The 21,721-nt window shown below is 39.8% G+C and overlaps 1 pseudogene; it reads right to left on the minus strand.

Moving 5' to 3' along the window:
• Positions 1 to 1,395: 1,395 nt before the first annotated feature.
• On the minus strand, positions 1,396 to 1,972 carry LOC112605867 (annotated as a pseudogene).
• Positions 1,973 to 21,721: the final 19,749 nt, after the last annotated feature.

Raw genomic sequence — 21,721 nt, forward strand, 5'->3', positions numbered from 1 at the left:
GGAAAGAATGATGAAAACAGAAAATCACCATTAGGCAAATGGAACAGTGATAACTTTGGTAGACAAGAATTATTAATGGATACCAAAATTAGTAGGTTACAAAAAGTGTGATGAGAAACAGGAATAGCTTCAAAATATCTTCCCATGGGACATTTATTAAGTGATCAAAGTTAATAAGACCAGTAATAAAATATATTGACATCATGTAATCCAGATATGATGCACCTAGAAGAACACACCATGAGTTCTGTGACATTTTAAAATGCATGAATGTAACCTGAGAACATATCAGACAAATTCAAATTGAGGCACATTCTACAAATAACTGGTCAGAACTCTTCAAAAGTGTCTAGGCTATTAAAGAAAAGGAAAAACAGAAACTGCCACAGATTGTAGGAGACTAAGGAGACATGACTACGTACAATGTGGAACACTGGACTGGATCCTGAACTAGAAAAAAAGACATTAGTGGGAAAACTGGTGAAATTCAAATGAATATCCCATCAATAATGTATTAGTCCATTCTCACATTGCTATAAGGAAATACCCAAGACTGGGCAATTTAATTAAAGAGGTTTAATTAACTCACACTTCAGCATGACTGGGGAGGCCTCAGGAAACTTACAATCATGGTGGAAGGCAAAGGGGAAGAAAGGGATCTTCTTAACAAGGCAGCAGGAAGCACAAGTACAAACAAGAGAAATGCCAGACACTTACAAAACCATCAGATTTAATGGAACTCACTTACTATCATGAGAACAGCAGGGGGGAAACTGCCCCCATAATCCAATCACTTCCCACTGGCTCCCTCCCACAACATGTGTGGATTATGGGAACTACAATTCAATATGAGATTTAGTTGGGGACACAGTCAAACCATATAAAATGCTAATTATTTGCTTTCAATTATTGTACTGTGGTTTTACAAGATGTTAATACAAGGGGAACCTGAGGAAAAGGCATATGAAAACTACTGTTTTGTGTACCCTTTCTGCAACTCTAAAATTATTTTAAGATAAAAAGTTAAAAATATACAGCATTTTTCCTTATAAAAGTAATGCGTATTAATTATAGCCAATTGGGTAAATTTAGCAGCACAAACTTTTTGTTAAAAAACATCAATAATTCCATCTTCACAGGATCAAATCTGTTCTTATTTTGGCATAATAACACACATACATTCGTTTCCAAAATTATGCTAACAAAATATTCATTCTTATGTAACCTGCTTTTTTACCCACTTACTATCACCAGCACTTATGCCATAGAATCAATATTCTTTAATATTGTTTTAAGCAGCAGCAAAGCATTCCATATACAGATATGTAAATTAATTAATTAATTAATTTTAATTGTGAAATGATCCTTTATTGAAATATTGTTTTTGGGTGCTTCTTAACCAGTTTTGCATTCTACCGCACCACTGTTGACATCATCTATGATGTCATGAGGGTGGCGGCCATCAATATCACAGCCCACAGACTCAACAGTCCCCAAGATCTCTTTAATGGTTCCAGAGAGTTATCTGGCTAAAGATCAGTGCCGCATCTGTCGAGCAATGTTGACAATCTCATCAAAAGTGATATTTCCACTGTGTTTAATGTTTTTCTGTTTTTTTCTATCTCTTGGTGGTTCCTTGAGGACTTTTATGATCATGGCAGTGGCAGAAGGTGCCACCTCATTCTGGGTCTGTCTGTACTGAATGGTCAGTTTCACTGTAATCCTCAGACCCTTCCAGTCACCTATTGCCTTGGCAATGTCATTACCAAGTTTTTTTGGACATGGACCTGGGGTGGCCAATCTTGGGGGTCAGCCCAGATGTGGCACCAACTTTACCCCTGGTGCATCTCAGGTATACGACTTTAATCTTGCTGGGGTCAAACTTCGGTGGCATGGTGGAGGCCGCTGGTGTTGGATGAACCTGGATTCAGGACGACCGAAGAAAGTTGCACCTTGGCCTCCTCCGAGACAAAAGCTGAAAGCAGATATGTAAATTTATTTAACTCAATATTTCTTGAAGTATATTTTGCAGAGCCTCTTTTCTGTAGTATATTAAGAAGCATTATGTAATAAAGGGGTTCAGTGACCAAAGGAATTTGAGAAGCACTGAGTTAAATGAGGTTAAATAATAGATTTCTTTTTTTGCAAGAATTCTGAGAAGATTCTTGCTAATATGCTTTGTAATTTCTCAAAATATAGATATAGTACATATGTCCTAAATTTATTTGATCATACAATCCTTTGTGTGTGTGTGTGTGTGTGTGTGTGTGTGTGTGTGTGTCCGGGGCATCTTATGAAATTTGTTTCTGCAGAACACATTTTGGGAGATTCCAATCTCTTTTTGATAATTTGCAATATTTCACTATCATATATAATGCTGCTGTGACTATCTTGTCATATAAATCTTGCAATATAAATCTTACAAGTATCTCTGTTTCCTTATGATCAAATCTCAAAAATATAATTGTTTAGTCAATGACTATACAGTTTGTAGTTTCTTGACACCTACTAGCCAAATCATGCTTCTGAAGGAATGACTAATTTAAATTCTCACCAGCAGTATAAGAAAAGAGAGAGAGACTAGCTGGAGAGAAGATAGATTACAGATGTCAAAAGAGATGACTGTGAACTTAGATTTTATCAGAGGTAGTGCAGAAGTGGCTGAGTTCATTTTTCTGAACTTTTTAACTAAAAGGGTATTTTGATATCAATCCGGGCCACACTCTTTCTTGGAATTTTTTAACAACAGTGTTCAGTTCTAGTACAGTGTTGATTAGTTATATAGTAGTAGCTGGAATTAGCTCAGTCTTTGCCAATTTATAGCTACTGAAAATATTTCACTCACTCATCTCCAATTTTTTTCTAATATTTTAGAAACATTGGTTCCATCAGATCAAATACTTCCCCTACTTAGTCAATATCAAGACTGTTGTCAATTCACTTGTTGTTTGGGAGCCAGTGGGACACATGGAAGGTGATATGAGGGGGCCACTGTTAGCCTTCTTGATATGGGCATCCAAAGCTGGGAGTCTATCTGTCCTAACCACAGGCCCCACCAGAAGAAGGTGAGGACCTAGAACTTACTAGAGTCTCATAGATCTCAGTGTCCAGCCCAGAGGAGACAGTGATGCTTAGTTTTCTTTAGAGGTAAGAGATATTTAGCTCACCACTGGCTTCAAGAACCTCTGGAGAAATCAGGAATCCTGAGCTAGATATTTAATAAACGTTTATAAAAGCTGAAAACTGTGTAATGATAGTGTGTCTCTGGACCACAACAGCATATGGAACCAGACACCAGACTAGTTTTCAAGACACAATGACCTTTGTTAAATTACATGAAAATAATAGGGAGGCAGAGTGTTGCAAGGACACCACCCTGCAAATGCAGAAGCCAGGGCTTGCCTTTGGTCTGTCCACTAAACTAATTTAATGATAAGCTGTGTGACCCTGGGTAAACTACCTAACCTCTCTGGACTTCCTGGTGCCCCCATCTCTAATTAGGTCTTAAATGACTTCAATTTGCATATCAAGTATTTGACAAAAAGTCAAAATTATTGCAGGGAAATAAAACAATTTGTAGTCACCATCACTGCTCACAGCATATCAATCATTTGGGCAGCAGCATGGATAATTTAAGTTTCTCCCTGAGAGAGCATATCAGATGTCAAATGACCTACTTGCTGACCTTTCAACTCACCAAGTTCTTTCTGGTCTCAGGGTATCTGCACTTGCTACTGGATTTGCCCGCAAATATTTCCCTTTGACTTGCAGCTATTTCGCACTTCTCCATCTCAGTTAAAATCTCAGCTACAATCTTCCCAAAAAGGCCTTACCTGGCCATGCATCAGTCACACTCTAGCTCCTCCTCACTCCATTTAAATTGCTTCAAAACACTTGAAATGATCAAACTTAGGGATTTGATCATATGTCTATTGCCTGTTTCCCTCCACAGAATATAAGCTCCACAAAAGACAGATCTTGTGGTCTTGTTCAGTCTGTGCCTAGAATATTGCCCTGCACTGCAAATACTCCAAGGCAGGAAATAACTCAGTGGGCTGAAAATCAGAAAGGAGGCCATGTGACTAAAGCTTGTAGAGTAAGGAGAAAAGTGGTGAGAGGTAATATCAGGGAGGTAGGTAGGGGCTAGACCACATAGGTCTTATTGGTTATAGTGACTAAGTGAGAGTGACACTGTTACTGGTAAATCTTTTAATATTCTCAGATGTGTATACTTCTAAAAGCAAATCATTTGCAAGCAGCTATATTTGACCTGTTATTAGTAAGCAGTTACTTAAGACATACATCACAGCTGATCACTGCATCCTAGTGCGTCACAAATTTATAGTTTTACAAGATAACCTCAAACACAGGGGCTCCAGGGAGGGGCTTCAGAGAGTTTCTGAGTCCTTGAAGCAAAAGGAAAAATTTTGCTGCGAAGTGCAAGCATGCATGTGTGTGCTCCTGGAGAAAGTTTCCATCAGCTCCAGCCTATTCTCAATGGAGCCCTATCACCTCCCAATTTAAGAATCATTGATCCCTGCTCTCAGTTTTCTCTGAACACCTTGACTCTTCCAGCATCTTGTTCTAGGCTGGCAAATATTTTTACTGTCTATTTAAATCACAACTTAAATTTGTGAACTATACTTTCTTCAGTAAGCAGGCAGAGAAGTAAACATGGGGAACATTTACTTTAAAAAAAAAGATCAATTAGCAAATGACAACCCATGATAAATCAGTGCCCATGTGTTAAGTAACTGGAGTGCAGGTGGCAAGGGCTGATTTTCCTCCCAATGACAGTCGCTGAAATATCCACATAAGATGATCTTTAAATATTTGACTGTTGCCTTAAAATAGCTACCTTGGTTTTTTAAAAAGAACATAATTTTAAAACCCTTAGCTTATTTTTAATTTATAGTCCTTGAAAAAAAAATAAGTGGCTGGCCCAATCATTTATATGCCTGGGCAAAAGCAATACATCTATATAAAAGTACAGTGATATATTTCTGTTGCTACTTTAATGTGCTGCTCCTCGCCCTGTATGTTCTGATTCATTGGAGAGTAGCAATCATGTCGACAGGCGCTGTTCTTCAGTTCCCATCAGCGACAACTAAAGGCCAATTCAAGGTTGTGGTGGGGTCATGAATCTAACACAGTCGCTGATAGAACAATTTCCCTTCCACACAGCATTGTCAGTGGGACACACTGGGAATAGACAGGGAGGCTGGCCGTGTGCATCTCTATCTTCTTGCTTTTCCTTTTGTTTCAGAGCCGATGTCTGCGATGTGTGCCAATCCAGCACCATTAGGGAATAGAGGGCCAGTCCGCGGAAAATTGATAAGGGAGAAAATTTCTAACGCCTCAAGAATTTGGGAGGGGGGTGGGAAATAAGCCTGTCCCTCTGTGCAAACAAGTCATCCAACAATGTGTTACAGGAGGGTCAAGAGCAGAAAAACAGAAGGAGAGGCAGAAATAAAGCCCTGCCGGTTGGAAACAAGAGAGGTCTCAGAGCTTTACAAAAGAAAATGTTTACATTCCAGAGACTCGGAGGGTTAATTAAATAACTGAGTTCTCTGTTCTTTCATTGCCCAAATAGTGTCCGAATGAGTGAAGATGCTGTCTCTGCGGCTGCTTTTTGTGTTCCTTCCTCATTCTAGGCTGCAGTCCACAGCTGACCAGAAAGTCAACCTTATCTCTATTAGTCCAGAGGGTGAAGGCAGGTTTAAATTAAAACCAAGTCCAAAGATAGGGCATCTCGGATGAGGCTTTCAGAGTTAGTGTCATAACTTTTGTGGGCTAAGCCTCAATTCTTGTTGAGATAAAAACATCTGGAAAGTGGGTGAAGGATGAGCACCAAGGACTAAGCTAGTTGTAGGGGCAGGTTCCTGCAAGTCAACGGTCCCAGGTCACAGTGTGCAAAGAGCAAGGAGTCTTTCAGGCATTAAAAGCATTTCACAGCGGTTTTAAACACAGACTTTGAGTTCAAAGAGGATACAAAGGGGTTAAGAACTCACTCAAAGACATGGTGGTGGGGGTGCACCTGTGATTCGCTCCAAGGCCTGTTGGAGTCCAGAGCCCACACTCTTAGTCCTAGACTCGTGGCTCCCTGTTTTGGACGCCCATGTGAAGGAGGTTGACCATGGCACCCACCTTTCGCGTGTCCCTCTGGGTCCCAAACCCCAACTGCATTGATGGCAGTCCTGGTTGTAAGTGTGAGGATTCTTTGCCCTAATAGAATCAAACCTTTTTCAAATATTAGGAAAACACTTAAGATGAGTGAGTAACATGTTTTTGATAGCTATAAACTGGCAAAGATGGAGCTAGTTCCAGCTACTACTACATAACTAAGCATTTCTCACTTCCTCTAACAAAGACAGTTACTTAGGAGGAATAATAAACATGAAATAAACAGCTAATTAATCCATATAAGAGGCAAATCCACCACCACAGTTGCTGTATTTATTATTCTTTTTTTCAGAGACAGGGGTTTTGCTCTGTTGCCCAGGCTGTAGTGCAATGGTGTGATCATAGCGCACTGTAACCTCGAACTCCACCACGCCCCGTCTTTTTCTTTTTCCTTTCTTTTTTAAGAGGAAAAAAAAAAAATCTCTTAAATGATATTTTCGCCAGTATAAAATGAATACATTGTTGCTATATTTTTACATTATTATAATATTATTGTTTTGGAAGTACTGCACTGAAAAATAAAAGATAGAAATTAACCAGCCTTAGTGCTACCATACTATTAATATTTTAATGTATTTCTGCTTCACTTATTTTATATGCATAATTTTTGTCAGTTGTTTAATGGTCATACTACTTACATACTTTTGAAAACAATTTTTAAAATTTAACATTTCTATGTAAGCATTTTCTCATGCTATTATGAACTCTTAATAAATATCATTTTAATGGCTGCTTAATGTTCCAGCAAGTGGATATTCCAGAATTTACTTAATGATCCCTTTATTACCAGACATTAACTGGTTTCTAATTTTTTGCTATTACAAATAATGTCATGATAAATATTTGGGGGCATTTTCCACATTTCAGATTATTTCCTTAGACTAGATTTACAGAAGTTGGATTGCAGAGTCAAAAGGTATGAAAACATGCAACCCTCTCAAGAAATATTGTCATATTGCTTTATAAAAGGGTTGATGCCGTTTGCACCGCCACTAGCAGCTACTCGAGCAAAACTGCAATGTGACTAAAAGCAGTTTATGGAGTTAGACCAGAGTTTTTCAACCTCAGCACGATTGACCTTTTGGGCAGGATAATTCTTTGTTATGGGAGGCTGTCGTACGTATTCTAGGAATGTTTAGCAGTATCCCTGCTATCTATCCACTAGAATTCAGTAGCAACCCTCAGTTATGACAACAAAAAATGTCTCCAGACATTGCCACATATACCCTTGGGGGCAAAATCATCCCTGGTTAAGACCTCATGTGTTAGACAAACTTTAACTTTCATTTGGGCTCCATCACATACTAGTAAGCCAATGTGGGCAGGCTACTTGATCTCTCTGGCTTATCATTTATTCATTGTAAACTGGGGATGATTACACTCAGCTCAGGAGTTGGTTGGGAAGATAAAATAAGATAGTGTATGTAAGGTGTTTCATACAATGCTTGGAGTCTGCTAACAGCTAGTAACTATTTGCAATTAAGATCATGGTGGCAATCCTTCCAGTGCCCTGTGAAATGACCTGGCTTTTATGTGAATGAAGGAGAGGTGGGTTTGGTGAATCACTGATACTCATTCATTTATTTATGCACTCATTCAGTTAGTATTTATTGGGCCATTACTACATAGCAGGAATTGTTCCAGGCACGAAGGATACAGCAGTGTATAAAATACTGTCCCATTGGAGCATACATTCGAGTGGAGAGATAGGCAATAAATGATATTGGAAAACTGAATTATATGATATGTTAGGAAAGAGGACAGAAATTGTTTGACAGGTGGGAGAGGTTAAAATTTTAGAGAGGATGGTCTGGAAGTCTCTATTGAAGACGGACAATTAAGACTTGATTTTGCCATGTAGGCACTGAAGCAAGGGCAGTCCAGATGGAGGGAAGAACAAGTGCAACGGCCCTGAAACAGAAATGTGCCCAGAATGTTCAAGGACTCACAGGTAAACCAGTGTGCCTGGAGGAGGCTGGAGAAGGAATTATGACACTGGGTGAGTGGTTGGCTGGTGGCCTGGTGATGAGGGATTATAGAGACTTTGCTTTTACTCTAAGTGAGAGGGGAAGCCATTAGATATCATTGTTTTGTACACTTTAAAGTCATCTTTGATAAGAAATTGTGGAAAGTGAAGTGGGAAATGTAAGAGTGTCTATCTAGGGGGTATAGAGTTGAGAGTAGAAAAATGGGAAAAACCTGCTTTTCCATGTCAACAGGGCTTACCCAGCCAACTTCCAAATTATTTCCATCTTATTTTGAAATAATTCCATCTTATTTCCACTGAAAGGTCTAACTTGGCTGAAGGCAAGGCTTCAGGGTCAATAAGGAGAGCTGATTGCAGGACTCTGCGTCACCATCTGATTACCTGGATGTGCTTCATGCTCTCGTATGTGTGTGACATCGTCATGGATGCAATGTTTTCCTCAGAACGTGGAATTCAATCTGCTGTCCTCTCTCTGTACCAATAATGAAGCTTTTAAAGCACTGCTGGAAGGTATGTCCATTTCTTTTTCTCCTCACATATGATTGGGAAGTGAATAATTAGAGTGAGAAACAGACAATAACTCAAAAGAACAAAGTGGTGTGGGCAAGGGCCATAGTTTGGTCTTATGGCTAAAGAGTGATTGGACAAGTTATTGAAACAAATTTCTCTGTCTCTTAGGGAATTTGAAAGTTGACTTTCTTGGTGAGGCTAGATCAGTGGTATGCATTTCATAATCATCTTTTATTCCAGTATTATGACTCAGATTTAAGGTGTATCTTTTATTCATGTCAACAAGTATAAACACATGCTTGAATGTTTTTCTCCTTTAGTCCAAGGTGATATTAATCAGAATTCATTTCAGATAAAAATCTCAACATGCACTTGAACTCAAAGGTGAGAGTGCATTCCATTCTGTTCTCATTTTACGGAGCAACTCTTCTGCCAGCTCTGGCTTGGAAAATTGACTCTTTTGCAAAAGTCAGTTCTCAGGAGCTCCTACAGAGTGGAAAAAAATCCCTGAGACCAGTCTTAAAGACAAGACGGATTAGCTCCTCGGTACTTCATAAGGTTTGCAACATTTGAGGTGATTCTGTGAATTTCAAAATTTTAAACCTTTTTTATACTTTGTGAAAGTAAAATATAAAATTGTTTAATCCAATTCTGCTCCTTATATTCATTTCAGAGTTATCTGAAGGATTTGCTAAAGGACCAAAGACAATTGCCAACCTCTTCAAAGGCAATTTTCCTGCATCAACGTCACACGGCCAGATTGCTTGGGACTGCACATATTCATTTCCCATTTTTTTTTTAATCGTACTTCACCTTGGATTAATTGCTTGACAATGTCAGTCCATTTCTTTGTGGGATCCCCAAATGGGAATTCAATCACTGCCTCTGGTCAAGTGGGGAGGCTTCTTCTGCTTGGGATAACAAAGATCTGCGGTCTCCTCACCCAGTCACCTGTTCATCAGTTAGTCCCTTTGGCAGAACCATCCATGCCATTGGAGCACTTGCAGATAGCCTGTCTGATGACTTAAATTTTTCTTTTTCACTTAGTGAGCCTGTCTTATCCAACTCTGTAACTTTGAAGGTGAGGAAAAACTGGCTGTTTGTGTAAACACAACTGCCTCTTCACAACTGAACACTTTCCACCTTTGTATTAGGATGGTGTGCATTTTCCCTGTTTGCCTGTTACTGTCACCCCACAGCTGCTCTGGGAAGCAGTGCAAGAGATTCCCTCCCTGAGTTCTCTGACCACTGTGGATGACTCCAATGGCTTCAAGAAACATCCATGACAGTACTAGGGATCATTCATTGGCTTCACAGTGTAGGGCCGGGTTTGTGATTCTCTCTAATGGCAGACCAGGCCTCTGGACCAGAAATGGGGCCATGGAAAGTGGCACGAAAGGATCCCAGCAACAGGAATAAACAGATGTGGTTGTAGCAGCACTTGTTTCATTAGATATTTCTACCTGCTTAAGTGGAGAAATAGTAGACTTGAACCATTTAAAAAACCCAGAATGATCCACACCAATTTGCTGAGTCCTGAAAAGAATGCAATTCCAAATCTATTCATCTACTGAAACCATGACCCAAACCAATATCACCACCAAACCTACCCACCCCACCAAACACACACTCTGGGAAGGGAGAGAGGGTGCGGAATAAGGACCAAAGGATTAAAAAAGAATATCAAATAATTCTGCATAGTAAACCTGAACTAAAGCAAAATTATATCAATCCTCCTTTTCCCATCAAAGACTGAGCATTCTGGTAAATGAAATAATTTAAGGTACAGTAATGCGCTTTCACGGAAACACAATTTTCCAACTTAAGAGTAACTTACATGAACAGTGGGATTCAAAGTACCCTTGTAGTCTTTAATAAACCAAGCATTATAATGAAGGTAGTGTCTAAACAGCTTTCTCCTTTTAGTGGCCCATACCAAAGAAGATAAATAGATGGGCTTAGCTACAGAAAGGCAGCCTCCATGGACAGGAGGTGAATGCATCCTTCCACATGTGGTGCTGAGAATGGAGAGGGCTTGCAGACTTCACAGGACAGGTATATCCTTCTTTTGCTTTTCACGATTAAGAATCTGGAACATTCCAGCTACTTCCAAAATTGGCAGCAAGGAAGATTACCAGATATAAAAGAATGCAAAGGGTATCTCTGGAGGGGAAAAGTCTTTCAGGCTCCTGGAATTCTTTGGCCCCTTGTTAGAAATTTTGTGTACCCTACTCTCGTGGCGTGAGGAAGAACTGATGCTTGGTGAAGGCTGAGGTTTAGATGTATGGCCACAGTGGCTTTGCAGCTGGTTTTTCTGAACCAGTACAATTCAGAGGCAGATCGAGATTAAGCTCTAAGAGAAGATTTTTAGGCATGGGATAAAACTTAATTTTCCTGATGAGAGAAATGAGAGCTAAAGCGAGAAAGTGCTAATGAAAGATTCCAGGCAAAGAAGGCAGGGCCAGCTGCCAGTTTACAGACTGAGCTTGGCAGACAGACAGTGGAGCTCTGACAGGGAGTTTCTCTGTGCATTTTAGAAGAAGGCAGAATAGATCTAAATGCAGCCAACCTATTGATTTATTCTCTTTGTACTGGACATGGCTTTTTATTAAAGAAAGCAGATATTCAATAGTGTTAACTAGTAATGGGAATTGACTTTTCACTAATTGCACAGACCTTGGCATTAATACACTTTAATGGAACCTGGGCTCTGTGTCCCTCAGATCAATCCTGAAGTTTTTCTCTAACTCTTTCTAGTCAGAGGATATGAATGGCATTGTAACCGAGGAGACCTTTTTTAATCTTTTTTTTTTTTTTAATTCATGGAATGAATAGGCGGAGGAACTTTCTTTTATCCCAAGAGACCAGAGAGAGGGGTAGTTTTGTGACCCCTAAAATACATAGAAACTTTGTGAGTCTGAACTGACTTTGGAGTTTGGTATTGGCTGTTTAAAATTCGGTTGTGAAGGCTGGAAAAGAGTTTAGCTTCCCATGCACCTGGCTGGGTCCTGCCCTTGCTGGATTTTCTGAGGCAGAAGAATCATTACTTATTTATCATTCATTCGTTAGATTTATTAAAAGTAAATAGGATCTCTGACAGCTGCTGGGCTCATATATGGACCTGGAACCAAGGATATGAGAATATATGCTGCCCTGGCAAACCTCTACAGCAGAATCTGACCTCACCAAAGGCAAAGTAGCATGGCATACTGGATCCTGCCATGAACAAGGACATTCCCGAAGGCCCCAAGATGGCAAATGTCCCATCTCCAGTTCTCCAGGATTTATTGCCAGATTCTTTCTCCAGCCACAAAAGATTAGGAGGACCCTCGAAGACAATGATGCTTCAAATCCAAAGCATGAGACTTTCAGGTTCTCGGGGAGGATGTTTGTCTCTTATTAATCTTTGAATATGACAATGCCTGGAGTCAGAGCCAGACAAACTGGTTTAATTTATAGTTTTACCTCTTTCTAGCTTGGTGGTATTAAGTCAGTCTCCGTGAGCCTCTATGTCCTCATTTGCAAAAAAAGAAAGAAAAAGAAAGAAAGAAAGAAAGAAAGAAAGAAAGAAAGAAAGAAAGAAAGAAAGAAAGAAAGAAGAAAGAAAGAAAGAAAGAAAGAAAGAAAGAAAGAAAAAGAAGAAAGAAAGAAAGAAAGAAAAAGAAAATAGAAACACATGCTTCAAAGGGTTGTTGAGGATTCAAATAAAATACTGTATGTAAAGCTTTTAGCTCATTGAGGGCTCCAGTGAATGGCAGTTATGATTACCATCGCCTTTGAATCCTTTGCACTTAGACATTGGCCATTTGGTAAATGTAAGTTCAGTGAATGGGTTCATTCTTTGATTAAACTAATTTTGTGCCTGTTACATGCCAGGCACTATTCTGCAGCGCACAGACACACCTCCTGACCTCATGGAGTGTACAGTTTGGTGGGGATACAGGAACAGAGAAATAAATGAATGGATAAACTGTCTGAAATTTAATTTTGGACAGTAATAAGTTCCATGAAAGATATTAAACAAGATAAGGGGATCAAAAGTGACTCTGTGTGTGTGTGTGTGTGTGTGTGAGAGAGAGAGAGAGAGAGAAAGAGAGCAAGAGAGAAAGAAAGAAAGAGTATAGTAAGTGAAGGTCTATGGGGGAGACAAATGATTAAATATGAACAGGTATTTCTTCTGCCCTACTTCTTTTAATCCCTTTGACCAAGTGTTCACTCAACAACATCTCTCTTTACTTGATGAACTCTTGTGCTGTAGTTTCTCTTTACATAGTGAAGTGAGATAATTCCCATTAGGTAAGTGTCTTATTTGTTTTCATCCTTGACCTTGTGTCCTTTTTCCTAAAGTGTCCCCCACCTCCATCCCAGGACTTCATCTCAAAAATAAACATTACAACCTGGAGATTTTCCTACAACCTTTTTACTTAAGGAGGCAGGAAAATGCCTCCCTTTTCATATCTGACTTCTGTACTGTCAGGCTTGCCTTCCAGAATTGGACAGCCATGGATTCGCAATGTGTCAAAATTGGAAGGAGCCTTGCTTTCCATTTGGCCCTGAAAAGTGTTCCACAACTGGACTGCCATATTGAATTATTTTCAGCAGTAGAAATTCTTCGATGGCCCATTTCAGACCAGGCTCTAATTTGAAAGTAATAACATTTGGGCAAAGCTTAGATGCACTAAGTTGCTGCCGAGGGCTTGGTGGGCTTTGAGGTAATTGGTTTTACTCAGTTGCTGATGCTTCACTTGGACAAATGAGAAATCAAACTACAGCTCAGTTTACAGAAAAGCCCGTGTCAGCAGTTTAGTCTGAGTACTATTTCAGAGCTTGTTATGTTATTGGCAATAAAATGCAACTAATATACTGTTAATTAATATTGCATCCTACAGCTAATTTATCACATTATTAATCAGAGTAATAAAGCCAAGGAAAATGCAACTTACCTTTAGTGTCCTTTCATCTCTTTTAAACACTTGTATTTATGCACAAATAGGTGTTTAGGTCAACATTGCCAAGTGTTTGGGTGGTCCTGGCTGAGTATATTTTATTTTCAAACAGTAACTTGCCCCGCAGGAATATTTTATTTAGCAAGACAGGACTTAAAGTGAAAGGGTAACCATTTCTGATCGTAACCTTGGCTTTGTGCTTCTAGTAATTATCCTTTAATTGCATTACCCTATTTGAAATAGAGTTGTAATTGGAAAAAAACAATTTGACATTCCCTGATGCTTACTCTGACATGCACTATTTGCTTTTTATTCAAATGTAAATTTTCACCATAATACTATCAAAGAAAGAAAAAAAATTAAGCAAAATTGAAATGTCAGTTGCAATTTCTGACATGCAGGCAGTGTCATTCACTGGTGTTGTCTGGAAGGCAAGACTTTCACTTTAGATGGAAAAAAAAATCAAACTATGAAATTAGCATGCTCTGAGGAGAGGGAGAGATGGATGGCAGAATCACAGATCTATTCCTTTGGGATATGTGTCCACCTTGCACAATGGCTTCGAAATATCAAAAAAGCATCCAGCTATGATTTTTGGATGCATAATCCTTTATGCTTAATATAAAAAACATTTTTCCTTAAAAACAGAAAAATCATAAACTTACCTCTATTTTACCCTAGGCATCTTGAAGGTGTAATTTTCATTTGGAGCATGTGTTAGGCAGTCTCTAAAATGGCTCTAATGATTTCTGTCTCCTGATATCACACTTGCCAATTCTTCCCTTTTGGTTGTGGGCTAGACCTTTTGACTTGCTTCTAATACACAGAACACAACAAAAGTAATGGCATGTCACTTCCAAGATTAGGTTACACAAAGTACTGTGGCTTCTGCTTTGGGCTTCCATGTTTTGCTTTCTCACATGTTCACCCTGAGGGAGACCAGCTACCATGTTGTGAGCTGCCCTGTGGAGAAGCCTTGTGGTAACAGAGAGATCTCTGGCCAGTCACCAGTTAAGAATTGAGGTCTTTGGCCCAATAACCCATGAGGAGCTGAATCTTGCCAACAGTTTAGAAGTGAATCATCTTTCAGTTGAGCCTTCAGATGAGCCCACAGCCCCAGCTGACACCTAACTATTACCTCATGAGAGACCTTCAGCCAGAGGCACCCGGCTAAGTGGCAGCTGGATTCCTGACTCACAGAAATTGTGAGGTAATAAGTGCTTGTTGTTTCAAGTTGCTCAGTTTTGGGGTAATTTATTAGATGGCAATAAACAATTAATATAGGGTAGAAGAGAACAAATATTAAACAAATAATTATAGATATGTTTGGCTTGTCACATAGGTAGGAAAAAACATAAACAGTGGTGGAGGATGACAACCGCTATGTCTTTGCCTCAGTATGTTTCCTCAGATAAGTCATATGACCTTTCTGTGCCTCAATTTTCTTATCTTGCTCACAGGTATAATTTACTCACAAAATGTCTGTGAGTTAGAAATGAAATAATAAATGCAAAGCACTCAGAAAATTTCTAAGTACTGTACATACATGAAATGATTGGTATTAAAGCTGGGAAATAACTGTTTCAGTCCAGGACTCAGTGTAGGACTCACAGTGTAGTGGAATGAGCACTGTGCCTCAGTAGACCTGAATTCTAACTCAGGACCTTTCATTAACCAGCTGGATGACCTTGAGAAAGCCACTTAAGTTCTATCAGCTTCAATTTTCTGATCTGATAAACCTTTAGACACTGAAAGGAAGGAAAACAGGACAAGTAAGTTTTGATTGATGAAAGCAGCCTAGGAGCCTGGGTATAGTAATTGGGACCCTTTGGTCAGAAGTGACAGAAATCCAAGTTGAAATAGATTATCTCTAGGATCTACTTTAGGGTCAAAAATATTGATTTTTTTAAAGCATTTCTTTTGCTTTCACTAAGTTTCCAACAGAATGTGATTGTAATTTTCTTTTACTTCAGAGTCTACTTTTAAGGACATTTGTGTGTCGGAGTGAGTGAAAAAATATGTTTTTTGAGAGCATGATTAGTCAAGTGAATCCATCATACAGGCAGGCACTGAGCAAAGAGGTTGGGCAATGGTGTCTAGATTCTAGGCGTGGCAAAGATGACCACCAGCACCTGTTTCTGGTCTTCTGATTCTTCCATCCCACATTCTTCCTATGACTAAATCAGCCTAGAAGATGTGTGTTTATTTCAGGAAGAATCTCACACACTTCTAGAGTCTGAATTTTGCAGTTATGGCCTTAATGACGTTATGGGGCCAGGGCAGGCCATTGTACGACCCTGAAAATAAGCATCTCCTTGAATCATTTGCCCTTGGCACTTCACTTACCTCATCCTAGTTCTGGCCCTGTGTTATTTCCTTGGTCCCACTGAACATGAGCCACAGGAGTATCCCCTTCCTTGCAGGCAGAGTAGACAGCTGCTTCACCAACGTTCTGAGGATCCTCTGAAGGTCCCCTTGACCACATCATTTTCCTCACTGGCCTTCACCAATATCCAAAAGTCTAAGCCTGGAGTTACTTCCTAAAGCAAGAAGGTGTTGGGAAAAGTACACAGGATTTGGAAGCAAGAGAAAGGGTTTGAAATTCAGGCTCTGGCAAAAAATAATGGGGAACTTGGGCAAGTCACTTAATTTATCTGGACCTAACTTTTCTATTCCATAAATGGAGGAAGATACTATCTGCTCTCCTTTCCTCTGCATCTTTATCTGGATCAACTGAAATACTGATTGAAAAATCATTTTGAAAATGGAAAAGCAATATATAAGTGCTTACTGTGATTTTTAAGGGTTAATACATTATTCTCTATGTTAGAAGCAATAAAATTTTCTGTTTACCCCTTGGAACACTGAAAAGAAAGGAGACAGGTTGAGTAAACTTTGATTGATGAGCAAGGGGTGAGAGCGTAAGTATATGAGTCAGGTCTCTTTGTTCAAAATGGATAGAAATCCACCTTGAAATAGTTTAGGCAAAAGAAGAAGGAAATTTCTAAAAGGGCATCACACTTAACCTAGAGTAGAACAAGGTGGGAGATCGTCCTCAGGGAAAAGGAACTCAAATCAAACCAGAACTTCCCTTTTCTCATGGCAGAGCTTCCTTTTCTGTTATGTAGACTGTCTTCTTCCCTGCGCTGGGAACCTGGCTTATGTGTGCTCCCACCACTCAAATCCTGTTGTTTCTACCAACCAGGAGGTGCTGATTCTCTATTGTTTTAGTTTTGAATGTTCCAGGGAAGGATGTTGATTGGTTTGGCTGAAGTCAGATACCCACTTCTGGACCAACTGGAACCAAGGAGGCAGAATCCTCATCGGGACACATAGCAACTGCCTTTCCCAGAGGAGTAGGAATGCCTTGGAGCAGATGCCAAATGTTGTCCTCTGCAATAAGGCCCTGACTAGGTCACTGGATGACACATACAGTTGTTTAGGTTGTGCAGTGTGCTGTACGCAGCAGCCGCACCTGTCTGGGGAGAAAGCTAAAATGCAAGGTGCCTGCACAAAAGCAGTTCATTTCTCAAAAGAAATATACTCCAAAATGTGGTAGCAAAAGAAGTTTTGCAAAATGTTAGTCCAAATGAGAGAAGATGGAAGAAGTTTTCATTGGGAGAAAAGATAAGGCCGTGCCAGATAAGCCTTTGTCAGCCCTTTGCTCAGAGCCCATCAGTGCCAGGCAGTGAACTGGGATGGGTGGGTGACAGCTCCATTCTCAGAGGCATACCCTCCCCACATTTTATATTGATGAGATGAAATGGGAAATTAAACTCTGACACCAATATGAATAGGGGGAAAAAAGGAAAAGCTACAAAGCGACAGTTCTTTCTTCAGACTTCAGAGAAATGATTGCCCTGCCTAATGTTGTTGGCGGCATGTTCCAAATTGTTCGGGTTGTTAATGTGGAGGAACTCCAGTCATCTTTGTCCCCTTCTGCCAGGATGAGTAGGTGGCACTGAACCCACCCGTCCCTCCTGCTGATGCTGCCGGGCTAATTTTCCTCCAGCCCACATGTGCTAATCCTGACTTTGTCCTGCTCGAAAGCCAAATGTCCTCTCTCCGCTGCCTGCCAACTCCTTAAATAGGCACCCACAGTCCTTCACGCTATGGCCCCAATCTGCCTTTCCAGGTTCCTCTCCTGCTTTCTAAGTCCATAAATTAGACTTTTGTTGTCCCCAGATATGCCAAACCAAGTCTCACCTTTGAGCCTGTGCTTGGGCTATTTTTTTTTCTAACTAGACTGAGCTGCTTTTTGAAAACTTCCTTGTTCATCCTTTGCAAAGCATTTCCTGGTTTCCCCCAAGTAAATGTGACTTCTTTTTTTTTTGATTCCCAGAACTCATGGCTTGTACTTCTTTATAGCACTCACCACATTCTGTCTTAAGTCATGGTTGCACTTGTTATATTTCATTCTTCCAGATGAAAAGATCCTTGAAAGGAGATTTTTTTTTTAAATGGTGATGATAAACACATATATTTCTTACTCTGCGCCAGCCCGGCTACATATTTTAAGTTATTTAATCCTCATGACAACCTTTTTCCAAATGAAAAACAGAAGCACAGAGAGGTTTGGTAACTTGCCAAAGGTCACACAGCTAACCTAGGATTGAATCCTGGGTAGGGTGCCTCCCTGAGTCCATGCTATTGACCATGATTATACCTCTTTTTGTGGAGGCAGAGGAGTATTTACTGGGAAGCCAACGAAGCTCCTTTCAAGGCAGCAATTTATAATTTTGTATACTTGTTCTAAAAGAAGCATTCAAACTTATGTTAATTTCAGATCCTAAAATATCCCAGGATTGATGTACTTGGTCATGTTTGAAACCTCTTAAACATAATTTGGTAATAACCATTGCCATGATGATGATGACAATCATTCCAACCCTTGTACAGAGCATTTGCAAGGCACCTCAGCTATCTCCCTGGATCCCCAGAACAACCTGAAAGTTAGGCACGATGCTTGTCACTTTTACAGATGATGTACTAACCTCAAAGAGATGGTGATTTTGCCTCAAGTCACCTAGCTAGTAAGTGATGGAGCTGGGACTGAAACTCGGAGCCTCTGATCCCATATGTCATGCTTCCTCCACTCAAACATTTGCTGCCTGTGGCTTCTGAGAGCCCTTTACAGTGCTTAGTGGATGGTGCTCCTCCCCGCCCCAGCCCCGTGCAGACCCATTTGCAGAGCACTCCATCACATCCAACAATTATCTAAATTGAAGTTGTCCATCCTGCCTTTTAAGTTCTTTTCCTGCTAATGAACCTTTTCAACCAACACAGGGCGCTTGATGTTAATCACACGGAGAAATGCAAGCTCAATCTGTTCACCTTCGAATAGATAGCCCCTAAAAGGTACAGAAATTGCATTTAACTTCTCAAGCCCTAATCTTAAGAATTTCTTAGGGCAAACTTCTTCAACGGCCTGTTTTCAAGAGACTTTCAAAACCCTCAAGCAATTGCTAAAGTGATACTAGAAATACATTTGCCTGTATCTAGAGACTTGGTGAGTACTAGCCTGTAATTTATCATTCTGTATAACAGAAAGCCTGGAGAATCATATTATAAAGAAGTCTTCAGCTTTCAGAGCTGATATGTAAACACATTCCTAATGCAGAAAACAACTGGATTATTAGTGATGCCTAAACACTGACCCTGGGGAAAGCACTCCACATCCAGTTATTTTTAAGGACATATTATCTCTGTGTCACTCAGGAAAGTGCCTACACCAGCAAGGCCTTGTCTTCCTTCCTAGACTCACATAGTCAGTGGTAAAGAGGTTACTGGAGATAGTGACTGAGAACTCAAGCTTTGGAGTTAGGCCAGCCTAGACGTGGCCTGCATATTCCTGCATAAATATGGGTACGTGCATATATGCGTAAACCTGGGTGTGGTTTATTTATATTACTTAACTTCATTCATTGATTCAAGAGATACTTCCTGAGCAGCTACTAAATGTCAACCAGTTTCACAGGTACTGAAGACAAAGGAGTAAACAAAACAAAACTACCCCGGGGTGCTTCCATTTGTCTGCAAAATGTAGGAGTAATTGTTGCACCTCGCTGATAAGGCTGTTTAAGGATTACAACTGAGCCTGGTACCTGGCACATACTTATTAGTATAAAAACAAAATAATGTTTTACCCCATTCTAGATTTAAAACACCTCATGGTTCATTTGTTTATATTTTGAGCCATTTTAAACCCTGTTTTTCAGAAAATTATGGCGGGGTTTCCTTTGATGGGGCCTGGCAGACGCGATAAATAGTAGCTGGCTCTTTGGGCCATGTGAGCAGGAGCTGTGGTAGCAGGCAGGGCAGCAGGCCGCATGAGGTGCATTTGGTAAACTAAGTCATGGCCAGAATGTGTTCAGGTGGCCTTGGCATAGATCATCACAGAGGCTCTTCATTTTCAGTTTTATTCTGAAGGGATTGTGCTGAGATTACTTTCCCTCTAGAGTTTCTGTCTGTCAAGAATACTATTAAAGAGTTTCAAATGAAGCATTTAACAGAAATTCCTGATGCTGTGGCTCAAATTCATTTTCTTTCCTCTTGCCCTCCAGGTCTCAGTGGTGGAGGGTTGAGTTGGACAAGCCAATCCACTTCTGCCCAGGTCTTCTGGGTACTTTGGGCTTCTCTATGATGTATCAGAACCCAAGGCTCTGTGTGGGCTCATCCTTCCTTGGTACTCAGATATCAGAGAACCTCTGTCTCTGATAGACAAGTGAACTATCCTTTCCTCCCACTTCTGGAGTATCATGCTTTCCTGTTTTAATTCCTTTGTCTTTTTATCCTTTGAAATTCATTTCCCAGTAGCACCTGCCTTAGCACCTATCATTGTCACCTGGTGGGGCCTGAGCTGTGGATACTGCACTTCCTTAGACCCCAAGGTGAGGCCCTCCTTCTGTGGCACACTTCCAACCCACTGAACAGGAAATAAAAAACAGCAAAGCACTTCCTTTTACATTTCTTTGCCCCCAAATTTTGAGATGGGAGGTGAAATAAGAAGCAAAGTCAAATCTTACGAAATTGCCGATGTCAATTATTTCTGACCTAAAGGAAGAAAGCAAAGGAGGAAGGAAGCAAGGAAGTAAAGAAGAGGGGAAGGAATGGGGAAAAAATCTTGAGGAAGCGAGGGCTAGAATTAGGTAACCACACATATATTCTGCTCTTTAATGATAATTACAGTTTATTGAATGCTTCCTCTGCATGAAGCACTGGCTAAACAATGTTTTACATATATCACCTCGCTTAATCATCACATCAACTGCATGAAGCTCCTCTCAACCCCTAAATTATTCCCATTTTAAGGATGCAGTAAGTGAGGGTAAGAGTTAAGATACTCATCATAGGTCCTGCAACATTTAACCACAAAAGTCATGGCTTATCTACTATATGAGAAGAAAGAGATACAAATCATTAGCACGAACAACTTCCACTACCTTTTAATAATGTTATATATATTTTCATGATTATAAAAGTGATCATGTTCAGTATAGGAAATTTGAAAATTACAGAACATTTGATGGAGAAAATGAAAAATCATATGAAGTCAAAGATAACTTCTATTATTATTTTAGAATCTCTCTCACTTTGGGTGTTTTCCTGCTTTTTAACAAATTTGGAATTGTTCTCTTTATCTTATTTTATAATCTGCCTTAAAAATAATTAGCATTGCTATGAATGTTGCCCCATTACTTTAAAAATTCACCAAAAAAGTATTTGGTTATATTATATTGATACATAATATAATATAATATATATATAATGGTATACCATTAGTCAGTCAATTGTTTTTCTCATGTTAAAAAATTAAGCAGTTTCCAAATTCTGCTGTTATAAATGTGATGAACATCATTGTACAAAATCGCTACTTTTGACACCAATGGCAGGTGTGTTTGTCATTTAAAGGTGATTTCTTTTCCACAAGAAGTGTCAGCATTTACATTTTCTGGTTGTTCAGTCACAATGACCTCCATGGCGTGACTAGGTCAATGGAACCGATACACTGCATTTGTTGGGAGCTGACCCAGAAGGACCTGGGGTATGAGTGTCCAGACCAAAGGCAACTCCAGCCAGGTGAGAGGACTTGCAG

This window comes from Theropithecus gelada, chromosome 14 (genome assembly GCF_003255815.1).
Source record: "Theropithecus gelada isolate Dixy chromosome 14, Tgel_1.0, whole genome shotgun sequence".
Lineage (NCBI taxonomy): Eukaryota > Metazoa > Chordata > Mammalia > Primates > Cercopithecidae > Theropithecus > Theropithecus gelada.